This window comes from Acipenser ruthenus, chromosome 3, assembly GCF_902713425.1.
Source record: "Acipenser ruthenus chromosome 3, fAciRut3.2 maternal haplotype, whole genome shotgun sequence".
Lineage (NCBI taxonomy): Eukaryota > Metazoa > Chordata > Actinopteri > Acipenseriformes > Acipenseridae > Acipenser > Acipenser ruthenus.
The window spans coordinates 26,041,106-26,066,249 of NC_081191.1; the positions used below are offsets into that span (position 1 = coordinate 26,041,106).

The 25,144-nt window shown below is 36.6% G+C and overlaps 1 pseudogene; it reads right to left on the reverse strand.

Moving 5' to 3' along the window:
* Window positions 1–801: 801 nt before the first annotated feature.
* The window catches only part of LOC117394757 (myelin basic protein-like), a 90,209-nt pseudogene continuing 65,866 nt past the window's right edge, over window positions 802–25,144 (reverse strand).

Genomic DNA, 25,144 nt, shown 5'->3' on the forward strand with positions numbered 1-25,144 from the left:
TAGTGGTCGGTAAATTAACAAAAAAAAACTAAGAAAATTGCCAAACACAGCAATATATTACTGAGTTTAAGTTAAAGCACTGCTGAAGAGCAGCAGCCTCGGGAGAAAAAGGGACAGACAGCGCAAAATAAGGCAGATTAAAACTGAGAAAAGAACGAAGTTGAACAAATAAGAGTATCATAAACATTAATTTAAAGTCAGACGAAGTTAGACAAATATAAAAGTTGTACTTTAATATTTAAACAGCTTAAACATGTTCTGTCTTTCCACAAAGTAACACACCATGCAAGACTGAGAAGAGACGAAGTCGTGCTGCTCATATTTATAGCCTTTGTTGTTTTGGCGCACGCGCGCTAATCGCCTGAACACCGTGTTTGGTAACCAGATATTTTTAAGCCAATCAGCCAGTCCTGGCTGATGGCTGGCTGCTACTGTGCATGTGCACGACGGATTTGGGTGCTCGCATTTTTGAGCGAGCACAGCCCAGCTTCAGCCCATTAAACAGATGGGATGAACGGCATTGTTGAGCCAGTGTCACGTGAAAGGGGGAAATGAAACACACATCACCCAGAAGAAGGGAAGCACAGTTCATTAATAAGAGACTGGGGGTTCGGCGAGCAAGTGAACACTGTTAACCGGCCGCCCCTGTTTTACATTTTAATCTATTTTTTATTATCAAAAATTAAGTGGGAAAGACAAGAGAATACTGACCAGCCTTCCTGATTCAATTGTTATCCATCATAATTGTTCTTTATCAACCTTGAGAAATGACATGCTGGCACTGGAATAAAGACCTTAAGCTTTTTTTTTTTACGTTAAAAGGCAAGTATTTTATTTTTGGACATTCACAATAGTATTTCAAAGCTTTAATTTACATTCATTCACAGGAACTACATGCAAAGGGGGGTTCACCAGTCTGTTACACATTATTAGAACTTGTTTTTACATGCAGAGAACTTTGAGAAAGTATCTGTGGTAAAGCAGCTGAGTTGACATGATAGCAATTTAATACAGTGTTTTTTTCTTTTCTCGATTTTCAGTTTTCTTTCATATCTATTGCATGCTCCATGTTTGATGTCCCTACATTGGCTTGGTTACTCTAGGGGTAACAATTGGGTACATTTCTGTAGGAAGTTACTTGTGGGCCTGCATTAGTATTATGTACAAACACATCATCATCTCCACAACACACTTTTCTGTACAAAATCCTGTGTCAGCTAGCTTTTCTGTAGTCCTTGTATAAATTGAAGCAGATTAAATAACACAATAGGAACATTAACAGGGGTTTAGAGGACTGAATTCATTTCATTGATAAAATAGTGCAATTCAGAAGAGCTTTCATTCTTTTTTATATGGCTGGAAAAACCCAACACCATACCCATTAAGAGTTTAGTACATAAAGTAATTCATTCAACATATATAATGTATTAGCAAATTACAGTATATACTGTAATTATAAAACAACAGTTAAACAGTCACAGTTTAGAGCCACATTTCTGTTAAGCAACAGTGGAATACTGAGATCTACACTCTGGAATAGAAGCCTATTAGTGTAATAGACAAGTGGTCAACTCATCAGGCCTGTTATCTTCCTAAAATAGTTTACATCAAAACAAATTATCTTGTTAACTATACCAAAAGTATTTATGTCAAATGAGCTGTCAAGCAATAATAACAGGATACTTCTGAAAATGATTGAAATTAAAGGTTTTAGGTGCATCCTAAAAACTTACTGCGTTGCAAAATTGCTTTGAAGAAAAATGAAACAAAACAGGAAGAACATGTCAAAACCAACGGGTGGAGCGTACTTCTATAAACAAACAGGTGTCTTTTTGGTCGAGGTCACTGTATGAATCCAACAGTTCTCACTGAACACTACTGCATGTAAATCTCAGCAGGCAAAATGTTAAAGATTGTGTTGCAATGTAGAAAACATGGCAACTTTACATTAATGTGTTTTAGAAAGGGGTAGGAGTTATATTATGAAGCAGAGATTATTTTTTCATAACCTCTTTCTTTTTTTTAAGGATCCTCAGCGTTTAGAAGGTGAACCGGATCGACTGTCTTTTCCTCCCTGTAAAAAAAAAGAAAGAAAATGCAATTATAACAGGTTTACAAAGCTTGTAAATACAATTATAACAGGTTTACAAAGCTTGTAAATACAATAATAATATGTTTACAAAGCTTGTAAATACAATTATAATAGGTTTACCAAGCTTGTAAATACAATAATAATAGGTTTACAAAGCTTGTAAATACAATAATAAAAGGTTTACAAAGCTTGTAAATACAATAATAGGTTTACAAAGCATGTAAATACAATAATAACAGGTTTACAAAGCATGTAAATACAATAATAATATGTTTACAAAGCTTGTAAATACAATTATAATAGGTTTACCAAGCTTGTAAATACAATAATAATAGGTTTACAAAGCTTGTAAATACAATAATAAAATGTTTACAAAGCTTGTAAATACAATAATAGGTTTACAAAGCATATAAATACAATAATAACAGGTTTACAAAGCATGTAAATACAATTATAATAGGTTTACAAAGCTTGTAAATGCTTAATGCCATCGTGTGCCTTTCTTCGTTTACCAAACATTTTAAGACTGAAGAGGAAGGGCAAAGGTGTCACATGCATTATTTATTACGCCATTCTAATGAAAGGTCCTTCAGATGTTAAACAAGTGGCTGGCTGCTAATTTCACTTCAAAGACCTATTGAGTCTGCTGTTTTCCTGCTGTAATGGTTATGTAATTATGCAGCATTTGATCAACAACGGTTCAAATAATAACATCTCTAATTTTCTGTTCTTATTTGTAACATCACACTCCTTTTCAAATTCAGTATGCCGCTACTTTCCAGTTCCCTCTAACAAAACTGTCTTAATTCAGTACAGGAACAGTGATTAGGCTATATTATCCAATATATTTGATTCATTTGGAGCTTTAATACAGCAGTTGGTATTGCTGTGTTATCAGTGCTACAATTCAAGGGACCCACATTAAAGATTAAAAAGGTTACTATGTATCAGAAAGTGCCGATGAAACACATTCACTTTTGTTATGCAGACAGGAAGCTTAGTTAAATCATTTAAAAAACAATTTCTGAACATTTACAAAATGTTAATACAATATAAGTTACCCACAGTACAGTTGCACAGTCATTTTAAGTTGCCCAAGTCTGACCATGGTTTTTCACACTCTTTTCTGTACTTTCTATTTCCTTTATCAACCATACAACTTTACTGTATGTAAGCAATAAAGCTCACCAGGGTGTGTGGACGTTGTGTAATATGTATTATACTACAAGAATTGTGTAAAGACTGGGGAGTGTTATCTTATGACATGAGTATGAGATGGCAGTGCAGTTGCATGGGTCTTGAACAATCAGTCTGTCCAAGCCATTTTATCAAAGCAGACATACAGAGAAAAACACAGTTATCTCAATGTTTACAGCTGTATACTTGATACTGTATACTCATCAGAGGCATATTATAACCTTGACTGGAATTCTGACAATCTGGATTCTTGTAGATTAACAGTTTTCAAACAAAAAAAACTTTCAACAGATAGAAACTAAGTTACTGCTATACTCGCTAACTTTTTTGTAATGCCTTATGAATTAATTCCTGTTGAACGTAATAGCGTTTTTTTTATATGATAAAACATTGGTTCACTGTAAAAGCAATCTGTAGTCAGATGACCAATTTTGACATATAGCAAAGATCTGTATTGAAATAATGCTTCCACCATACAAAGCACCTGAGCCAATGTGAGACCTCTTATATCACATGTTGCATATTAGATAGATTTTCTTATTAAAATGACATGTGGAACCAAAGGGGCAGACTTGAAATGAAAAATACTCAAAAGGTTTTGAGTTTATATTGAATTCATTTAGAATTGTATAGAGAACAAGGCTGAGTATCTGCTCCAACAGAAATAAAAACATTAAGCAATAATGAAATAAAAACAACAATAAATAAGAACATCAAAATAATACTCTTCAGCCTAGATTTTATTTTATTTTTTTTGACCAAACAGAATAAAAAAACAAAAAACCCAAAAATACAGAGAACATCTTCAGAGGAGAAACACTAGTCAGTTATGTGTTTCTGGCTGACAACAAAACAAGTTATGCAACATGCAGTACACCTTGTTTTCTGTGAGCCATCTATTTTTGGATCAGAATTTAAAAAAAGGAAAAGGACAGTACAAGGCTGCTTTTGTCTTATTTAATAATAAGGACTAAAATGGAGGAATATTTATATAGTAATAATATTATAGGTGACAGCCAACATGGCTTTAGGAAGGGTAGATCTTGTTTAACTAATTTACTAAATTTCTTTCAGGAGGTGACTACTAGAGTGGACAAGGATAGTGTGTATGACATCATCTACTTATATTTTCAAAAAGCATTTGACAAAGTACCGCACGAAAGGCTATCTCTAAAATTCTTGAAATTCTGCCTTTCGGGTTATCTGTTGTATAGAGGTACATAGAGGTACATAGAGGTACAAACTCAACACATTTACTTAAGTGTAAATGTATCCAATTATGCAAATGCAGTTTGTATTTAAAGTATTGTATTTATATGACCACTTTTGCAGTCAAAAGGGCTGCAACACGATGCGTCCCATACATCAAATAGTGAAACGGCACAGCTTAGCTGTCTGCGCCTGATGTTTCGCATTAATCTGCAAAAGAAAGGCTGTATGAACCAGGCTTTAATAGTTTTCCACGATTCTAAAACAAACAGCATGTTGTAAAGAAAGCCTCTGTAAGTTTGTAAACTTCTGTTCTCCGATGCATTTGTTCTTCTGTCTTTACAGGAAACAGCTCACTCACAATTTTTTTGAATTTTAGCAGTCACCGATTTACATGCTTGCTAGCTCAGCTATCTCATTCGCTGACCTATATAGCTACATGTAAACACTGCGTGAAACAATTTACAGATACTCACAGATTTGTATTTTCAGTGAACGATGCTGCATTTTTTAAAGGAAACAAAGGAAGCGCCTAATCAAGTGTTTTTACATACATTTCCAAGATATCAATGACTTTTTGCTGGAAGCAGGCTGATCTTTGGGATACAAATTGGACATTTGGAGAATGTGATTACAAATACTGTGTGAAACTGTAACGATGTTAGAATATTCTAATAATTCTGTACTGTGTTTTAAAGGATATAAAGCCAACAGAAAAACCATTGCAGCAAAAGGAAGACCAAGCAATGACCTAATGTTAGAAAAAAGCTTGTCTGTGTGCCTTTGTTATAGGAATGCATATTCGTCCTTGAAGCTGCCCAGACTTGAGACATGGGCCCCTTCTCTTATCTGTAGAGCTACTGGTGCAGAATCCTGTGTTAACCTTGGGAGGAGAGAATTTAGCAAAACTATGACTTCATTTAATTAACTTGAAAATGTGTTCACAGGTGAAATTTCTTATCAGAAAAGAAGTAACTTTAGTTTGGAAGCATCTTTTAAGCTAAACACAAAGCCTCTATAGGCATTCCAATCTAACAGAAACAGAATAACAATGTTTTACTTGTTTAAGGTTTTGCTGTAATAAGAAAAATTGAAGTATTATTACAGGAAAACTGGAACGGCTGAAAATAAGAATTCATTGCAAGCTATGACGTCATTTAATAACCTTGGAAGCTACAAGTCTGTATCAGCATACAGTAAAACTTACTGGAAGGGGCCTCTAGCCTTTGCTTGCTTGAGCGAAGCAGCACTAGACATTTGGAGATAAGGGGAATAAGCTTTGGCATCTAAACTGAATTTATTGGTCAGCAGCTGTCCAAATTCAAGGTCCTTTTACCATGTATAATCTTTTATATTAACTAACGAGAAGTACCTCATGGTACTAGAAAACAGAGTTAATGGTCTTATGTCCCATTACCTCATTATGTTATCTATAAAATGAATGACAGTTTGTTAGTACAGATTAGGATGTAGGCCTCTTATCTGTAGAAGATACTGTTATGAGCAGTCTTTTGAATCTAGCAAAAGTATGACTTCATGCGATGGATTTAGGAATGTGCTTACAGTCGAGTTTCTTATTAATTAAAAGTAACTCCGGTTGGATGGGGGGCCTCTTGAATCCTTATCTATAAAGTTGCCAAGGACTGCTGAGGAAAGGAATTTTTAGCTAAAGAAGCCACGTTTGTTGAACACACTTATAAATGAAAAGTTTATTAAATACACACTGAAGAGTAACTTTCTACTGTTGAGAAGGAAATATATTTTAGACCAAGACTGGACCAATTAACAGAGCTGGTGTTATATATTAGAAAACATCTCTCTGTATATACTTGTATTTTAATTAGTAATAAGAACTTTATGGTACCGGACAAATATGTTATCAGTTCGAGGATTACCTCACATATTTTAGAGATTAGAAATGTAGAGAGCATAAGATCACAAACAATTAATTTTAAAGGAGTTGCCAGGACTTTATAAATATATTATTCACGTAAAGATAAGAGCTGCCAAACAGACCACATGCTTAGATTTAATTAAGTCTTCTGATGCACAAAGTGGAGGAAAAGTTCTATAAAAGTTGAGGCAAGACTCCAGTCAAGTATAATTCAACTTGCTAACACAAGCTGTTTGGTCCATCTTTTGAAGATCTCTGAAAAGCTGGTTGCTGTGTGGTCGTATTCAAAAGCCTCTGCCTTCGAAGACAGTCTTTACTTATACTCTACACAAACTCTTCCATATAGTGGGAGGTAAGCATAATCTTGAATTTATATCTCACTTATATTGAAGCATTGCTGTATGGATAGGAATTATATTTTAGCTTTAGAGAGTGTTTTATTGGATGTTTTAGGATTTAGTGGTGGGCGTTTTAGAATTGTGCATGTCTGGCCCAAGGGCAAAACATGTTATAACCATAATTGTTTTGAAGTGTTAACACTGGTAAGTTTGTAAAGGGACTGGACCACCCAGATTGCCTATTAGCTGGGATCCAACATGGTCTGTAACCACTCAATCCATTTTTAAGCATTTAATAAACTGAATACTAATACTGCTCTGCTTCATTAAAACTTCAAATTTAATGGGTATGTGTGATTTCACTGGATTTCTTAAATGTTGTCTGGATATACTAATATGTGTAAGTCAGTGCACAAACATTCCACTTATAGGAGTCCAAAACATCTCTGTTATCTCCTTAAACATCTCCCCTGAGTTAAAGAGTGTGCTCAGAGCATGAATAGATAAAAGAAGTATGTGGAACTGACAATTTGGTTCCTGAATGTGAAACCAACTGAATGAAAGGACTATGTATAGCAACCCAGAATGTACCAGGCACCATTAAATAAATTCCACTGATTTGTGCAAACATGTCTCTAGCACTAGAGTGCTGAAATGTAGCTGATGCAGAGTTCATTCATTCACTGACTATCTACTGTGCCCTAAACAAAACAAAACCCTCTGTCAAATTATATTCAATACATACAGTAACAGGCAATCTCCCAGGAGTGATGGGTTGAAGAATATACTTGTTTAAGAACCTTTGTGTACAATAGTACTGTGGTCTAATTAAAAAGAAAGATAAATTGTGTTAATAATTCATTCCTTTGGTATTGCATTCTGTCTGTACCCTCATTTATTGTCTGTACCCTATTTGTGTGTCTGTTAATATGTATTTAGCCTGCTGTTAGACTTTTAAAGGTCCAGAAATAAAACAGCTACTCTTAACCGCATATTAAATGTATTCAGATACTTCCTGTCCATTGCCTTGTTACACATCCTTAATTAATAAATGCCAAAGAAAACTGTCAATATTGGTAAATCTCCCCATGTATTTGTCTGGAGAATTAAATCTTTTAAAAAAAAAATCAGCAATGAGACTTCTCTCCCTTAAGAAAATGGTTATTTTGAGTATGTTCGGATGACCTAAACAATAAACACCAAAAGGATTGTGAAATATACAGATTTTCTGCGGTGATTTTCTACTTGCATTTGGGGTTTCTTTCGACTTATTTTAATTTAACCTGGGGTTTAATTAAATAATTTGGAACATGGTTCTGGATTGAAATGGACTGATGGGGACACGACTGAATTCCACTTCTATAAAGTCACCAGAAAATAATGAACAGGATTCCACTTGAATTCCACTACTTGAACACATTTTGGGACTGAAAATACTTTTTACTTATCAAGTACTGCAATAAAAGTCCAGTTTCCAACCAAGGAAAGGCTGCTGCTATAAAAAAAAAACTCCTAAAAACTAAGAGTAAACTGCATTGCACAGCTCATTTGACAAAACAACTAGCTGCCAAGCATACTTATCCTTATACAGAGTTTGAAATGTAAAGTAAATACTTTTTTGTGCACTTCTCTTGTTAAACCCTGCTGACTTTCTTTAAATTGCCATAGATTATTAAAATATGGAAGTTCTGAAGTTTCAGTCTGATGTCTCTTTGAAGTACTGAGTCCCTTCTGTATTACCGGTATATTTCTTTTTTTATAGATTCTCACTTTGTTATGCACAATGAGTAGTATTTGTTTTATTATTATCAAGTGTGTCCTAAGATACATGTGTTGTTTAACATGATGCTGCTGTACATAATAGTGTGTTTGATGAATAGCAAGGGTGTTTTAAACCAAAAATAAAATACCCAAATTAAGATGTTTTGGTATCCACCCACTTAAAATATCTCAAGTAAACAAAACTATAGCTGCAAAACAACCTCAACCCAAAGCCCTCACAAAGACACTGCCCATCAATACAGTACTGCACATGGGTTAAATAAAACAGCTGAAATAAGCATTCATTAAAATCTTGTGGTTCTTTTTTTTAAATGACATCTTAGCATGTGATTTCCAATTAGGGTTGTTAGGCCTGCACAAACAAAATCTTTGAGTATAATGACGTGTATATAATTGCAGCTTCTGCCTGCAGATGGAACAGAAACAATTGAACTAGGGTTGGAAGCCATAGATAGAACACTTTGTGCTACAAAACAGCCTCTACTATGGTAGGATTAGACAGGAAAAAGGATCTCACAACTACATTTTGCAGATAACAAACTGCATACTGTATAACCATAGGTAACATGCAAATACTCCTTTATCTGATTTTCCAGTTTTTGTTTTGCTTATATGTTTCAAACAAAGGTTAACACTTTTAAGTTTACTGTAAAAAATGAATTGTTCCATTCAAACCTTTAATCATACCTTCTGAGATAAAACTATAAGCTGACAAAATGTGAAGTATCTAACACTGATAAGGGCATTAGCTTGTCTATTAGTATGTATTTCCTTGAAAAAGATATTTTAACAAAGCTGGCATTTGGAAAAATAAATGCTTTTGCTGTATACATTTACATTTCTATTTTTATACACTACGCCATAGGCATAATTTACACAGGGGATGCAGGGGTCATGTCCCCCTCACTTTTTCAGTGATGGGGAAATATCCCCCTCACATTCAGGAGCACTAAAACTTTTATTTCACAAAAATGTATTGGTATAATCACTAGTCAGTATAGAAGCCAATGGAAAGAAACCTGGGATCACACCCAGGTCATGAGATGGTGTTTTACTACTAGGATCTGGATCAGGCTCCACTGATCTGTAATGTTGATCCAATCCTGGAGCTGGACACACCTTAACTAGAGAAACTGACCAATGAGAAGTGAACATATGTGGCGCATAGTTTGAAAACCCCGGATGACACATTTGTATACAGCCTGAAATCACAGTAATGTTGGGGGAAAATGGCAAACGGATGGCCAAAGATCGAGGAGGATGCACTACATTGCTTATCCAAAACACAGGAAAATGGTTTAAAATTGTAATTCACCATAGCTTGTGTTGTTTACTAATGTTATCGCACTGAGGTTTCTGTCTAATTACAGTTTAACTTTTCATTTTAAATTGAAACAGGAAAGTTAACAGCAAAATGACACGTGTGCAAATAAATATATACATCAATAAAAACTAAATACAGTACATTCCCAATAATTTTTTACACAATTATTATACCAAATTAATCACGATATATTACAGATTCTAAATTATTTTGCGTGTTTAAATACATTGCACAGACTCTTGCATCTCTATTTATCAATGTTCCAAAACCTCACTCTTGGCCACATTTTACTAAATATTTTTAAACTAATAAATAAACAGTTGCCATAACAAACATTATCGTAGTCATCACAGTAAAGTTAAGTTCTTACCTGTAAACATGAACACGTTTAAAGTTTGCAACTCATTCTCTGGCGCTTGGGGTTATTTACATTATCGTTGATACACTGTGGTTTGACGTTCAAGCTACATCTGCATATTTTAAATGGATGGAAGCTGAAAATACTTTTTAAAAACACCCTTTTCTTATAAAAATACAGTACTAGCATACTTTTAATAGCAAAACTGTATTTAATTGTATTTCAATTGTGGGGAAACATCAACATTTTTTGAAATATATTTCAAGGGCAATTCTCATCCCTCTCATTAAATCTGCATTGTGCCACACTCACTGTAGCACTCAATGCTGCCTCAGGAGCCGGTTGTACTAAAGCATGGGTGGCCAATCACAGTCCTGGAGAGCTATTCCACTCCAGGTTTAACAGGTAAAATGAGATAGATAACTACTTTAGGGTGTGGATGGAGGTATAATTGGTTCAATTAAACTATCTAGAACTGGGTTAGAACAAAGACCTGGTGTGGAAGAAACTTTGGCCACCACTGTAAGGCTCTGATCTGAAAGGAGCTTCAGTGCTTTTCGAAGACTAAAGTCATGGCTTCGTAATTCCATGACAGAAGTGACTGAATAATAGAACTATTTGCCACACTCATCACCCATGACAACACTGTGCCAACAATTTATTGTTCTGAATGATTGCCGCAGGAATCTTTGGATCTTTTAATTAGACATACAAGAGATACAGTGTTTTGTTATACTTGTTTGTAACATATTTTATTATTTCAGATAGAATAATCTTCATGCATGTCCCAACTACAGAAACTGTCCCCACCCCGCCCTGCTTACTTTTGAAACCAAAGTTACGCCACTGCCCTCCGCAAAGGAGGAACTTGCAGAAGATAGTAGTAGTAAGGCTGACATTATCGCAGTATCAACCTTTTTTATTTAGTTCATACAATGACATAATGGCAAGTGCACTATTTCAAGAAGGGAGGTGAGCATCTGCAAAAACTATTTGTTTATAGCAGTCATCTCACCATTTGCTATACTCCAGGACGTGAGCCAATAAAACGTAGGCTAGCTGCTTGCTGGCAGTGTACACACAAAACAACATAAGCAAAGTTATGAACAAGAGGAGACCATTCTGCTCATTTGTTCTCACTGCCACTTTGTCCTGATACTACATCCACTCCATTTCCAAGTCTGTCCTCTGGTCCTGATCTTTTTAAAAATTGACTTTGTTAACTCCTTTTAGGATTTTAAAAACATCTTCCCTTACCCTTCGATTTTCTAGGCTAAATATGTTATTCCCTCAATCTATCCTCATAACAAATACCCTAAATACCTGGGAATAGTTACTGTAGTCTTTCCTGAGTTCTTTCCAAAGCTGAAATGCCTTTTTTGTAGTGTAGTTGCATAGTGAAGACTAAAAATGATCAGTGTTCAAAGTGTAGTCTTACCAGGGCATTATACAACCTCATTCTTAACCTCCACTCATGTTTCATGTGCATACTGGTGCATGATAGATGATCTTGGATAAGTGTTTACTTTACCAGTTTAAAAATTTTAGAAAGGGTTCCTTGGCCATCTCCCCTTGTATCCTTGTGCCCTTTGTGAGCTGCTCTTGTGGTCTCTTGTGATCTTGCCTGCACAGGCTGCTTTTGCCCATCGGTTCCCTGAAAGCAGAACAACATAACAGGCAAGCATTCTTTATTACACAAATATGGTGTATAAGCATACAATACAATACACTGTGACTTTGAAAAATAAGGGTTTTTGATCATCTTTCTTGTCACTTATTAGCAACTGCAAAATGATCACTGACCCACCTTTAATTGTGTGAAGATCTCTTTATTGTTTTCTTGCTAATTTTACTTTCAAGCCAGTGTTTTTTTCAAAATATAGCCCTTTATTAAAAGTTTAAATGGCTGCCTCCAGTTATCCTACAATGCAGGCTGGATTCACTCCATTGCAGCATTTCTTGAAAAAAAATATGGGAAGAAACTTAAAATATCTTCAGCAAAACAGAATGGGGGCCAGTGCTTTTGCTAATAAGAAATGAGAGGCCTTGGTTATTTACATGTCTGCATATAATGTTGGTGGCTTGTTCAAATTTAGTGTGTAACATTCAGGGGGTCTAATAAACGATCCCTAATACATTTAACTGGGGATTTGTAAGGAACTCAGCAAGATTTAATCTAGATAACTGTGCTCAAGACTAGCGTTCATAATTAGCCACATGTTATGACATAAACAAACAGAGCCACCAGATTGTATTTTAATAACAATGCTATAACCTACTGTTACAATACATAGATATTTTTAAAACATGTTTGTATTTTAAAAGTACAGTATTTTCAAAACTGTAACAATAAAACACAACAACAAAAGAAAGCAGAAGTAGGCAAAAGTAATTTATGTAAACTAATGCAGCTTGTTATCTAGATTTCATCTGTTTTTCAGTCCTATAAAGGCTGGCCTATTTTTACATCTTGTGAGCTAATTGTACTACTTATGCTTGGATTTATTTTAAACCATTTTCAGATTTCAAATTTATTTTAATCAAAGCATTTTACTTCAAGGTACAACTTTGAAATGATGATGAAATCCACATTTTTGTAACTTTGTGTGCTTCCTTTAAAAAGAAAAGATGCTGATTGTACTCAGGAGTTATTATGCTTTTTATACCAACCCCTACCTTTGTTAACATGAGTTGTAAAATTCATATAAGGCCAATCCAATGATGTTAAAAAAATAAAATACAACTACACATAAAAAACCATAGCAATTGGTTACAATTTAGCACATGCAAGGTGAAAAAAACAAATATATCGTCTACAGACTGTGAAAACATTCTGCATAAAAAAGCCTGAAAAAACAGTGTGATTAACTTTTCATGCACACTAAAAAAATCAATTTCTTTCCATCCTAGATAAGAAGAGTCACTTGAATGAATTCTAATTATGACAAGTTTAGGCTGTGTTTAATACTATGCATATACTGTCATGCCCTTCCTTTATACCTAAGTTGAAAAGGGGGGTTTCAAAGAAAGACCACTGCTATGAAAACCAATCTATAATCAGTAATTATTTCTTGCTTAGAGTACATTCTTTCATGTGTTGAAAGGAATGTGTCCCTGGTGATACAATGCACAAGAATATAAAATACATGCTTTCATTCTACAACTTCACATAGCATGCATAATGAACTGGTTGAGTGGTATTTATATCTTCATCTCGGTATAGATCTGGCACTAGGTTAATAATATTAACCTTGAGCTTCTTTGGTAGATTAGAGGCTTGGCATTGGTAAAGCCAAAGAAAAAACAACTTGCACAACAAAAGCTGGGGAAAATCTGAATTTAAAAAGTGTTTAAATGTTCTCTTAGGTTAAACAGAGTTTTGAAAAAGAAGAATAAACTTCTAATCCTCTCCAAAAACATTGAAAAGGGTCTTGAAATAGTGAATACTGCCATAGATCATTTTAAACAGTTCTACCTATCTCTTTTTAATGTAATTTCTCTTTTATAGCCAATGACGTTCATTTACATTTTACACATTTCAAGAAAAAAGTGTCTTCTAATGCATGTAGTTTTTTAAGACTTAAGATAAAGGAAGCCGATGAGCCTTGTATTGCGTTTACAGGTAGGTAGGGTAGAGCTATCCCAACATGTGTCACATTGCAGAGTGCAGCAGTAGTTTACAAGTAGTGCACTCCTGATGATAAAGCAAATGCCTAAAGAGTATAATAATAAAACAGTATGTTGTTATCACATATCTTCCAGGGTTAAGGAGTTATCCCTGTATGAAGTAGAACTGTCAATTGTTCCCATAATATCTAAAGGACACCTGTTATTCACAAGACTCGCTGTGATATATTCACAGTACCTTTTCCCTTCCTGCTGAGAGGAAAGTGGGAATACAAATTTAAACATGGAATGTCTCAATATGGTTAATATAAAATAATTATATATGTAAAACATGACAGTCTTGGTTATACTGTAGGCCTCCAAAAGCCTGTCATCAATAACACATACTTATTGTTTATAGAAATATAGGTATTTCCTCACAGTCAGAAAGCAAATATCATTGCCTCTGCTCTATGTAATTGCCTCACTCTACTCACTGTGTCTGCCTCTTGTGTGTTGCAAATTTCTTTACCAACACATTTGTGATAAAAACATATTCACTGCTATGGTTGGAACAGAGAAAATACTTTATCACCACAGCTGGGAGCTAATTTTATTTGAAAAGAAGCTTGGTCAAGACAGCAAATGTATGTATGTATGTTTTTTTTTTTTTACTTTACGTACAGTAGGTACTATAGGGTCAATTTTAATGAGCTAGATACCACCAGTTTATTTAATTGTTTACAAGGTGGTGTTACGATCTATTTAAATGCTGTTTAAATCATTAACCAATACATCCTGCATCAAATCCGACCCAGAAACATTGCAGAAATGTTGCAAAAATATTGTGTAAAAGAGGGGAAAGTTTGCAAAGCAACATAAAAAATAATGATATCAAAATGTTGCCCTAGACTGTGCCATAATTGCCACTGTCTACCCTGATCTTGCTCATTCATGTCTTATGATTTCCACCAACTAGTGAATAAAAAGGGTAAGCCATTTGAAGATCAAGAATGAAGTTGCTAACATTTTCATAGCTGTACAGTATGTATTGTGATTAAAAGTGTGATATAAAAAATAAATAGTCATTGCAATGCATTCAGGAGTGTGATTCACTCTGTTGATGGAAACCCTTTTAAAGATTAAAGTTATACTAAGGTTTAAGTGTAATATATTAACATAAAAACAAACAAAAACACACAAAAAAACCACAAAAAGCTCAGAAATTAAATCTGAACAACCCTCTCCATCTGAAATAAAAACACAGGAAAAAATAAATAATGTCCACAAAGATATATAATCTATTTTTGAAACAGATACTGCAGAATGTGATGTCCCTGCACAAATGGTTGAATAATTGAATCAGTCATTAAAATCTATAAACGGTAGAAGTAGCAGCTACTGAAATGAATGAAACCAGTGAGGCAAAGGGGGAAAAAAACATTTTAAAAGAAAATCACATTGCAGAAGAAATTATGTAAAAATTTAAAACAAAGTTGCAAATGATGAATTCTTGAGAAGGTTTGAGAAAGGATGGCTATGCAGTTGTGGTTGGCCTGGTTACCAAGATGGCTGTGAATGAATGCATTTATCACCTACCCAGCCTAATGTCGCGAGGGATAATCCTCTCCCCTGGACATGCAAGAGACAGAGACAGTGTCATGACGTTTCATCTCCAAGAAACAATGGTGGTATAAAATCAACATACGGTTGAAAATGTTACACAGTAGTTCGAGTTGTGTCAGAAAAAAGAAGTTAAAAGCACAGAAAAAGACTTGGTTCTATTGGAAAATAATCCATTTGATGTGCTCAGGTACAGTAGAGATAACTCCGGGAGTTTTTGTACCTAGATTCATTACGCGTGTTAAAACACTGATGTCCACCTTTGGATGAACTGTGTTTCATATTTCAAACCCATTACAGTTGTGTGCTAATTCGCAAATATGACAATATAACACAAGAGCAATAGAGTGAGCCTTTCTCACCTTTGTTGGTGGAGGTGTGGTCCTTGGGGATACCTGAAAGACAGATAAGAATAGTTATGATGATGATCAGGATGATGATAATGATGATGAGCTACTTTCAGAATGAAATGAAACTATCGATTTATACCTTCTTATATTGGTCTGTCAGACTTTTGGTCATATTTTTTAATTATACTTCTGTCTTATCATGCAGATAAGTACTGATCTTTCTCCCTCCCTCACAATATAAATCTCGGACATACATAACCTGTGCATCCAAGTTTGACTTGTGAAAACTGAGTAGAGCATGTCATTGAGCCATGAGTGCTTATTGTAATCACACACACTTTCAATAATGTCTAAAGAAGTAGTGTTCTCCCCTACTCTGTAGTTAAGAGCTGTTCCTTCAAACCAGTGAGTGTCGTAAAACATCTGAAATGAATTAACAGTATTAAAGTACTTACAATGGTTTTGAAGAAGCTCACTACACGGCTGTCATCTCCTGGTCTGGCATGGGCACCAGATTGCTGAGGAGTCTTCTGTGGTGAAGCTGCTAACTGGCTGGATTTCATTGCAGATACCCCCTGAAACAACAACAACACATCTACTCATACACCTGCCAACATTGTAAAGCAGGCAGAACTGAGCCATGTGCCATGGCAAATGTACATTAAATGGTTATGGCAAAAAGCATGTTGGAATACATGGTTTGCAAAGTACATTCCAGCAAGCATTTTTTATGTTAAAAAATGCTTGCTGAAATGTATGCTGACCCGTGATGTTATGCTGGCTTAACATCACGGGTCGAGTGCAAGGCTGACCAATCAGAGCTCAGGACATTTTTTTGCCATTGTATAATATATATATATATATATATATATATATATATATATGTGTGTGTGTGTGTGTGTGTGTGTGTGTGTATGTGTGTGTATATATATATATATATATATATATATGTTGTGATCTATTTATATAACAATTGTATTCATTTGATCTAAACTATTCAAAGGACACTTTGGCAAAGCTAACATCTGTATCTTTATACATCTCTTTAATATATTTTTGTCTTTAAATGCCAGGTTTTGTCCTAATTTAATATTTAAACTGGGGCATTTTTTCGATCCACCACTAGATCAATTGGATGGACTTTATTTTTTCAACAGTGACATTACAGTGGACTGCATACAACAGATATCTCTTTTTTTTTATTTATTAATCGCCAATTATTTTTATTATTTTCTCCTAATTTAGAATATCCAATTATTTTTAGACTCATCTCACCGCTACCACCCCCGCGTTGACTCGGGAGGGCGAAGACAAATACATGCTGTCCTCCAAAGCGTATGCCGGCAGCATCAGCCAACCGCTTCTTTTCACACTGCAGACTCACCATGCAGCCACCTCAGAGCTACAGCGTCGGAGGACAACGCAGCTCTAGGCAGCTTACAGGCAAGCCCACAGGCATCAGGCGAGACTACAGGGGTCGCTGGTGCGCGGTGAGCCGAGGACACCCTGGCCGACCTAATCCCCCCCCCCCCCGGGTGGCACTCGGCTAATTGTGCATCGCCCCCTGGGAGCTCCCGTCCACAGTCGGCAGTGGAATAGCCTGGACTCGAACCGGCGACGTCCAAACTATAGGGCGCATCCTGCACTCCATGCGGAGTGCCTTTACTGGATGCGCCACTTGGGAGCCCCCCATACAACAGATATCTCAATAGTAAAAAACATGTGCATGTTGTATAGATACAGTGCATAAAATACTGTAATGAAAGTGTATCTGAATATTACACATTTAACAAATATCTTAAATGATCCTAAATCAGATAATGGCTTTTCCCTGCCTCAGATGTTATTTATTTATTTCTTTATTTTTTAATAATTGAAAATAATTCCAGTATTGTTTATATATTTGCATAATCACTGGTAAACTGCATCTGACTGCTTAACTCTTAACTGGAAGTAATATCCCTATGCATCTGAAGGAGAAATAATGAAAAAAGGAAATTCATTTTTGAGAAAAAATCATGCTGTTCTATGTTACATAAGCCCCTTTCACACTGGCACTCCTACCCGGGTCCTGTCCCGGGTTCTGGCTACCTGGGTCACAATCCTGCGTAGTGTGAAACCACGTATCTGGGTCGTACCTGGGTTTACCCGGGTCCCAGCCACCCACCTCAGGATGTGGGTTGACACGCTTGGACCCGGGTTGAGCGAGAAAAAATGCATGACGGCCGTTTGTAAGCCGACGACATAACAAACAGCCGCGCCTGCATTGAAGGTTCCACTTCTGTTTATTCTGTTTAGCCATATTTTGTTGCTTGAGACACACCATGACACCGTGAACCAGATTGCAGCACGGATGAAGAAACATTTGCTCTAATCAACATTTGGGCCGACGGTTCAATCCAGAGAAGCTTGGATGGAAGCGTCTGTAACAAGCTACTTCCGGGACATTGATACGCGCATTGTGCACTTGCATCTGTCACCCAGGTCAACCCTGCTTTATCAAAAGTAGTGTGAAATCACGTAGCCGACCCGCATGACACTGGGTCCTGATCCGGGTAGGTTCCGACTCGGGTTGAGCATGCCAGTGTGAAAGAGACTCTAGATTAACAAGAAAACATTGAAAGTATGTACTTGTTTGAAATTATTCTGAGGTTTAACACTGTGAGATTCTTCTAAGACATATACATTCCAGTCATCCCTGACAGCACTGATGTCAAAAAAATCTAATACAAGGTCAATTATGTTGCTGACTTGGCCTGTCAGGTTTCAGGAACTGTAATTAATTGGAAGAGACAAGAAAAAGCCACACAGGAGATATTTATGTCACATTTTCATGTCTAGGAGCAGTAATCTGTGTGCACCAAATTGGTTAGTTATATCCTGTACTTACTGGGATACATACAAAACAGGAGCCCTGTATCTCTTTATACTCTTTATTTACTAAACAGGTCAGTACCAAATGATTTGTCGTGCACTATTACAACTTTACAAAAGAAAGACACATTTCCCGAAAACATAGCCATTACACGAAACCGTCATTGCATTTTATGAAAAATACAAACATGCCTCTTCTGAGCATAGTTTTAAAAAAACATTTTTCTCTCTCTGAAAAACTGCATTTGCACTTGCTTCAAAAGTATATGAAAATACCAAAAAACAGATAATTCTGGAACATGATGAAGTTCTCTAGTAATAGTCAGATGAGAGACTGATGTTATTTTTTTAATAGTGTTGCTGAACCATATTGTACTGTCTTTGGTGTAATATAAGATTAATGGTTCTATTTATATTATGAATGTCATTATGTAACACAACCAGTTTTAAATGATAATATCCCCACTTTTCCACTGTGCACATACACGTGCTCAAAATAATAATTAAAACAAAAGGCACAAAGAAAAAGGGAAAACAAAACACTACTAACAAAACTAAAAAATAAAGGTGCTGAACTCTGCAGCGTTTCCCGGACCGTCGCTACCCGCACGGTCCGAGTCTCTGTCCTACACTCCACCGTTCTCTCAGACTACGGTCTATACTTTTGGACCTGCCCATGGTTTCTCCGCTACCCCTATATTTATTTTATTTTATTTTGTTTTGTTTTCGTTCTCGGTCCGTCAATAGAGCTTCCGCTCGCTCGTTTGTCGTCCTATAGGGGCCGACCTGAGGGAACAACAGAGCGTTATTTTATGGGCCCAGCAATCCCCCAAGGCCTGCCTCCCAAACATTCAGAGAGAGGGAGAGACCACACACCCTCATTCCACCTCGCAGTGTCATTGCCATGACTGAGGTGGATCTTACGGGTTGCTGCCCTCTTCCTGCAGAACCATGCACGTGCCAAACAGTCAGCACAGATCTCCCCTGTTACATACACCCTTTGCTTAAATGATTTGAATATTTAACCTTTTCAACACAACTTAATAATGAAAAGTGGAATGTATTTATGTTTCAGTATTTGTAGAAATGCAGAAAAAATATATATAACAGAATATAACATTATGTCTACATAATGGTGTGAATTCTATTTATTTGAATCCCTAGATTTTACAAATAAAATGCATTGTATTTGGATATTCCAAGCATCCTCGTGAAGAATGACTACTGTAAAGAAGATACAATTTTCTTTTTACCTAATCCAAGGCTCACACTATTCTTTTTTTTTTTTTTTTTTTAGATCTTTACAATATATCCTAGAAAGTCTCAAGAGGGTAATCAATCTGACTTTCAACAGTACATTGGTTCACACAGTATTCTATGTAACTTGCAACTTGCAGTTCCATGTTGCTATGGGTGATTTTTGCCCTTATTTAGATTGCCCCAGGATTTTTGTTTAGGTTGTTAAATTTACTGCCCTGGTCCACATCATACAGCACAATAGCGCTGGCTTTCATTGTAATGCTGATGCTTCTCAGCTGTACAGTTTTCTCTTTTTAACCTGATAGCACATTTCCTATTTCTGTCTTGTCAGACTGCTGCTTTGGTTTAAAAGCTTGGATGTGAATACATTTCAACCTCAGGCAATTTCTAATCCTAACACTGTATTTAAACCTTTATTTGATTCTGTTGAAGCTTATAGAAAACCTGAATAACTATATCATTTTCTTGCATCTATTATCTGCCTTTAATTCTACTAACACTCTTTTATTTCCTTGCTGCATTTAATACTTAAATTTGGAATTTGCAGATACTTAAAAGACAATTCTATTCATGAAAAATTGCAGCTGCTTCCTTGTATCTTATCATTTAACATATTGTAGTTTAAACTCACTCATGTTCTAGCTGCCAAAGTGTCCATAGCTTAGAATTTTGCATACTCAACGAATTGGTCCAATGTCTTGTACCAATGGTGGGCCTCTGGAAATCAGAGGGTGAAGGCACTGGTCCTAGCCAGGACCCACTTATTCTGGTAAAGTCCCAACACGTTTTCCTAGTGGGTGGCATGACTTTAGGCAATGAGAGTTATGATTTCACGTCTTCAGATTTGCCACCCACTCTATATGGGAGCATAGCTTCAACTTCGCAGTGATTTGTTTATGAATGTTTTCATTTTACAACACACCTCTCATTTCACTAAACTTAGGGATGGGCAAAATAGTTATAAAATCATTTACATACTGGTTATACAGAAATATTATTATTATTATTTATTTCTTAGCAGACGCCCTTATCCAGGGCGACTTACAATTGTTACAAGATATCACATTATTTTTTAAATACAATTACCCATTTATACAGTTGGGTTTTTACTGGAGCAATCTAGGTAAAGTACCTTGCTCAAGGGTACAGCAGCAGTGTCCCCTACCAGGGATTGAACCCACGACCCTCCGGTCAAGAGTCCAGAGCCCTAACCACTACTCCACACTGCTGCCTATATGTAAAGGCATTGAGATTATGTACATAATCCTCATGACAAATGCTCATGAGTAGGGGTGCATCGATAATTCGTAGCCTATCGGCACGCCACCGATATAAGGAAGAAAAAAAAAACACAATCAGCTAAATCGGCAGTTTGTGTTATTTTAGCCGATAATGTACACCAATATTCATGCTTGAATTCCTTCCACCACAGAATGTAATGTTTTTGCAGACGCACTTACTAATGATGCAAGAACATTGAGATAGTAATTTTCCAAGTGCTGTGTAACGTGTGATCATCCTGCAGGAAATATGTCGCAAAAGAGCGGTGTTTGGATTTTTTTTTATATCTGAAGACAACAATAGGATCGTGAGTTGTGTGCTGCAAAACAAACTTGATGATACATTAAATCCAATGATGAATTGTAAGTAGAATATTATTCTGATGCTTTTTAAAAAAAAAAGGCAGAATCCTAAATAACATTGATGGTTTAATATTATTATTATTATTCTTATTATTATTATTATACAATGTACTTCAAAATGACCTTTTGTAATTTTTGTTTATATTGCTTAATCTACATTGGCTACTGATGTATTCGGTGGCATTTTGAAGCAGGAATTGATTACTGTGCCGTTTTTTGTTAAGTAACGAATTCAAGTTTGACTGAATTTTGTAACCGGATATTTTTATGATATGTTTTTGTTTTTGATTAAGTGAACGATTTAAGTTGTGTTGCATTTTTAAGCAGTGTGTGCTTAATATAAGAATTTAACTAACATTGTTGTAGCTGACATTGCGTAGGCTACATTTCTTTTCTACTACAATATAGGCTGTACACCGCCAGCTCTCTGCTCGACCCGCTCCAACCTGGCTTTCACCCTGCTCACCCCACTGAAACCGCCCTCCTGTCTGTCACCAACTCACTAAACTCTGCCCGAGCTGCCTCTCTCTCCTCTGTCCTAATTCTCCTTGACCTCTCTGCTGCCTTTGACACTGTCGATCACTCTATTCTACTATCCTCTCTCGCTGACCTGGGAATCTCTGGCACTGCTCTGGCCTGGTTCTCCTCCTACCTCTCCAACTGCACTTACCAGGTAACCTGGCGTGGAGCAACCTCCACCCCTCGCCCTCTCTCAACAGGAGTCCCCCAAGGGTCAGTCTTGGGTCTTCTCCTGTTCTCTCTCTACACCCGCTCCCTGGGCCCCCTCATCGCATCCTATGGTTTCTCATACCATTTCTTTGCTGATGATGCTCAGATTTTCCTCCCCTCCCATATCTCTACCTGTCTGTCTGCTATCTCCTACTGGATGCACTCGCATCACCTCAAACTCAACCTCTCTAAATCTGACCTCCTGTTCTTTCCCTCCTCCCCCTCCTCTGATCTCTCTATCTCCGTTCCTCTGGAATCTACCACACTCTCTCCCTCCTCCTCAGGTAAGAACCTCGGGTGTCACCCTGGACCCCTGCCTCTCTTATTCCCAGCACATCTCCACCCTGGCACGCACTTGCCGATTCTTCCTGAACAACATATGAAGAATCCGACCCTTCCTCACCAACTACGCCACCCAGCTCCTGGTCCAGGCCCTGGTACTATCCTGCCTAGACTACTGCAACTCCCTCCTGGCTAGCCTCCCTGCGTCCGCCACCCGTCCGCTCCATCTCATCCAGAACTCCGCTGCTCGCCTGGTGTTCTCTCTGCCTCGCTTCTCCCACGCAACTCCACTGCTCCACTCACTCCACTGGCTCCCGATCACCGCTCGCATCCAGTTCAAGACTCTTGTACTAGCCTACAGATGCCTTGACCAGACTGCACCCAGCTACCTCCAGACCCTCATCTCTCCCTACACCCCCACTCGACCTCTCCACTCCTCCTGCACTAGAAGACTGGCTCTACCTAGTCTACGCTCCCCTGCCTCCAGAGCCCGCTCCTTCTCCACCCTCGCCCCGCAGTGGTGGAATGACCTTCCTACAGATGTCAGGACTGCCCAGTCCCTGACCACCTTCCGGCGCCTCCTCAAGACTCACCTCTTCAGACAGCACCTGTAGAACTCACCTTTTTTTCCTTCTGGACACTTCTCACTCTTCCTTAAATGCGCTTTACTTGCTCTTATCTGCCCCCTATTTTACTGCAGTTAATCCTGTACTTTAGAGTACTGTAATCTGTCAAGTGTTATTTAATTTAATTATATCCTGATGTAACTATCACTGACACTGTTATCTGCTCCGTTATTGAATCGTATTTTGTCATACTTGTACTTGCTAGAACCAAAGTCATTGTATTTATCTTGCTCTTAATTGTATTATTACTTGTACTGTGATTTTTGAAATGTATTTTTGTTTATGACTGTAAGTCGCCCTGGATAAGGGCGTCTGCTAAGAAATAAATAATAATAATAGGCCGAAGTTATAATACGCAATGTTTGACTATAAAAGTTAACGTCACTTTATATATTATTTTATACAGAAGTGTTTTTACTAGTACAAATGCAAATTGTTATTTTTGTGTGAGTGTTGTAAAACAAATGTATAAATTGCTGCCAAGCACACAATATAATACTAAGTTATTCTTTGTATTCATTTTCTGAAGTAAATGCAACTAAATACCTGTTCGTTTTTGTCATAATTACATCAGGTAAACAATATCTGTTCATTTTTAACATTCATAACTATAAAACAGTTTAAATATAGGCCCTATGTCTTGTTCTAGTAATTTATAATAGCTTACCTGCACTATCTATTATTATCGGTATCCTATTGGTATCGGCTGATATGGGTAGATGACCATCAGCTATCGGTATTGAATAAGAAAATCTTTATCGGTGCACCGCTACTCATGAGGGCTGTCTTGCGTCTCATGAGATATTCATCACGCATCATGAAAAACTGCATGCAATCTCAAGACTACTTTGATCTCTGAGGGCTCCACTGTGAGCATCTCTTGGGAGAAACATCTTGAAAACCACACAATGCTTCATGATGTACATGAAACAAAATTTGTCACCCATTATATACAAAGTATGGAGTATTTTTATGATCTGAATTTCTATTCCTGAAAACACAGTTTACTAGTGACTATCTGTAAAGTACGTAGAGCTAAAAAAAAAGAATTCCTCTAATCTTACCATCACTTTGCAGATATCACATTTCCTACATGAAAATGCACACATTATGTTCAGCGTGTATTTGATTTGTAATGTTTGTATTTGTAAGCAATAAAACTGGTGAACGCATCTGACACACACCAGTTGCTACAGTCCTTGTAGGAAAAACAATTGTTTTTTAGACAATGACTCTACTTGAGTGCATTTTATATGATATATATATGTGTGTGTGTGTGTGTGTGTGTGTGTGTGTGTGTGTGTGCGTGCGCGCAAGTACGAATTACTGCTTTTCCTATGACTGACAATGTTGACTTAATTCCTTTATGTGAATTTACAAAGCTGACCAGAAGTACTGTACAGCATTGAAGTATCTGCAAGGAGTGTTGGATAAATATTCTTCTATAACAGCTTCAGATGTTACCATTAAAAAATTGAATTAATCTTTATCACAATGTGTGCGTTTTCCTTAGAGGAAAATCTGAGACATGCACAATTACAGCAATATATATATTAGGTAAGATTTAGTGGGATTATTTTGTTAGCACCATGTACTTTAATGGTCTGTCATGAATTGGGTGAAAACACTATACCCCATTGAGCCCACATGTTGGACCACCAATTCTTTGCTGCTATCTACCAAATAGCATGTGAAAATAACTAACTGATGAGGACCTAGTGAAAGAAACTGTTTTCTCATGAATGACTCCTTGGATAGGTGGTGCAGACCAATCTTGACATTACTTACTGTTCAACATTGACTTTGTGGAATTAATCAGATGTTAAGCAATGTTGAACAGTATTGAATGATCTAATCTATTCATTTAGACTGATCGGTCAAAGGGGATATTACAGTACATTACCTACCTGTAAACAGATGCTGACTTTGGACAATGCATCATCCTGTATCAGCATTG